This window comes from Galeopterus variegatus, unplaced genomic scaffold (assembly GCF_000696425.1).
Source record: "Galeopterus variegatus unplaced genomic scaffold, G_variegatus-3.0.2 Scaffold11664, whole genome shotgun sequence".
NCBI lineage: Eukaryota > Metazoa > Chordata > Mammalia > Dermoptera > Cynocephalidae > Galeopterus > Galeopterus variegatus.
Genome location: NW_007737775.1, coordinates 42074 through 45212, shown reverse-complemented (window position 1 = coordinate 45212; position 3139 = coordinate 42074).

The following is a 3139-nucleotide window of genomic DNA, read 5'->3' as shown; positions in this document are numbered from 1 at the left end:
AGAAAAAAAAAAAAAAAAAAAAAAAAAAAAAAAAAAAAAAAACTTGACTAGAACATATTTATGGGCTGTGGGGATGCACAGGGAGAGGTTAGAAAAAAAATAGGTAAGAAAGGGAATAACATAAAGAGCAAGTCTTCAGAGGAAACCTGAGGCCAGTACTCTCTCCCGACATTGCTTTGAGACTGTTGGATCCCCACTCCCAGTGGGAAGCTGTGATGGAAGCAGGAGTCCACAGCCAGATGTCTCAGTGCACTGCCTCAGAGGGGAAATGGCAAACATTACGTCTTAGGGAGACCGAGGTTGAAGCATAGAAGCAGGCCAAGGATGGCTTGGGGTGGGAGGGTCAAGGGTCTTGGGAAGTCAAGAATGAAAAGCATCTTTTCTGAGCTGGCAAAACGGCAGTGGTTAGAAGAATTCTAGAAAAAAGAGAGATAACATGCTCATTGAGGCTTTCCCTACCCCCAACAAAGCTCTGGATTGGAAGAACAAGGACTTTTTTAAGAGCTGGGATAAAACAGACAGAAGCTTAAGCTCAATTTTAAGATGTGCCAAATCCTTAAGGAAATCATTTACCCAACCACAGATGAAAAAACAAGGTGTAAATTTTTTCTATAGTGATAAATAATAACCAAAATGTGCCTGGCAGTGTGCTAAATGCTTTATATGCATCTCCTTTAACTTAATTCTTTTAATACCTATATTTTCATTTTACATATGAAGACACTTAAGTTGATAGAAGTTAAAGCACTTGACAAGCTCGTGTGTGACAGAGCTGGGATTTGACCCTGACATGTTAGCTCTCAGGGTGGAGGCTTCTATCCACTCTACTCTATATACTTTTATCAAAAGCACCTCTAACCCCACAAAAAAACTTGCCTACTTTTCACTGAACAGACTTTGTTTTAATTGTTTCTGGTCATCCTTCAAGGCTCATCAGCCTTCTCTCTACGAAGACTTCACCAGCCTCCCTGGGCCAGTTAGTGGTACCCTGCTCCAACTTCCTCTATGGCCTCGTGACACTTTGTACTTACCTCTCCCAGAGCTCTCACTACATTTGATAATAGCCACCCATGAGTTTGTGTCTACTATTGGGTTGAAGCAAGGCATGGTGGGAAGAACATGGGCTTTGACATTAATGAGAACTGATTAAAATTCCAGTTCTTCCTTTTCTTACCTGTGCAAACTTGGGCAATTAACTTAACCTCTAGGAGTCTGACTTACCTCATTTATAAAATCAGGATAACGATAACAGGAAATTGTTGTAAGTATGTTCATAAAATAAGATTATGTTCAGCTCCAAAACACATGGTATATGCTAAATAGATGGCAGAAATTATTATAATTATTTTCATGACTGTTAGGTGAATGAAGAGCAACTTTATCTTGACCCTCCATTGGCTCTGCTTTTCTGACAACCTGAGATGGCAACATTTCCTTATAAATTTGAAGGAAAATATTTAACTTTTTCATTAAGAAAAACAAGCTCTCTACAAGTATATATTTACAAACAATTAAGGTATTTCTTTAAATATCCTTGAAGTCATCAAAATAGATCCCAAAGGACCTCAGCTTCCCAATAGTTAGTTTAACCTGTGTAACTATAAGACTTTAAAAGTAATAAAACTGCAAGTGTCTTTAAATGGCTGACAAGTTTTTACTAAATTATATTCCAACCTCCTCCTCCCAATTAATCTCAATAAGTGATGTTTTATTGTCTTTACATTGCAAGCACAAGAGTAAAATAAATAAGACAGAAATATTAAATCCAAATGTTGTTAGAGAACCACAGCAAAAAGATTTTGCAGGTTAATTGGAAAGTGGGGCTTCTAAAGGAGGCTGGAAACAATTCTCTGTCTACAGCAAGTACAGTCCATCATCATCTGAGGGTACGCGTGAAGTACAAGTAGCCATGTGAGTGATGAGTTCATGGGACTTCATTGTATTGCTTTTCTATATAGAATAGAGATGTTTGAAACTTTCTATGATAGAAGTTTTTGAAAAGAGAAGCCAAACATATCACCATCATCATCATCTGTTAAATTTATTGAGCATTTACTAGGTGCATTATCCCTTTTAATTCATAAAGATATCACTTCCTGAAGAGAAGAAAACTCAAGATTAAAGAGATTACATAAATGTCCCAAGTTCACACTCCTAGTAAGTGACAGATTTCAGGATCCAAGATTTTAACCAACTCAGGATATTCAGAAGGAGAAGAGGGAAATGGCACTCTACACAAAAAGAAATGTTTCCTTCTGTAAGCATTCTGAAAAGTGTAAGCAGCCATCCAATAAAGAACCCCACACTGAAAACAGATGTGACAGCTGGAGACACTTAGGTGGCCCATGGACTACTAGGGGGTGGAACAAGTGGAGCAGACCACAGTACTAACTGGGGGATGGAGCTGGCAGAAGTGAAGAAACAGCACTTCCACTGAGATCCATCAGAAAGGTGATGAATCCAAGAATGTGTCGAACCAGAAAATTCAGAATGTGCTGTGTGCAAAAACTGGAGAAGTAATGAATAACCCACCCTAAGGGATTCATCTAGATGTTTCTTCTCCAAGGAGAAGTATAAAGTGGCTTTCCTTTTAGTTTGAGGAAATTGGGGCAGCATAACCAAAGGAAGCACATATCCCAATATTTCACAGGCACAACACAGTCTCCACGTGAGTTGGAGAAGAAAGTGGTCATTCAAAGCTCAATGTCAACCAGGAATTCTCAGTGACAATGTGGGATGCACACATTTAGTGTTCTTTGTCAACATGCAACAAATATTTGCTGAGCAAACACAAGAATTGTGTTGGGCACTGTGCTAGGTGCTGAAATACCACAGTGAAAGAGACATATTTGGTCCTCCAAGCCAGTGGGGGAAACAGACAAATGAATCAAACAACAAATAAATAAAATAATTTAGAACTTCTAGGTGCCTTTGTATTAGTTTTCTAGGGCTACCATAACAAAATATCACAGACTGGATGGCTTAAACAATATAAATATATTTTCTCACAATTCTGGAGGTTAGAAGTCCAAAATCAAGGTGTCAGCAGGTTTGGTTTCTTCTGAGGCCTCTCTCCTGGGCTTGCAAGTGGCCACCCTCTTGCTGCGTCTTCACATTGTCATCCTTCTATCTATGTGTT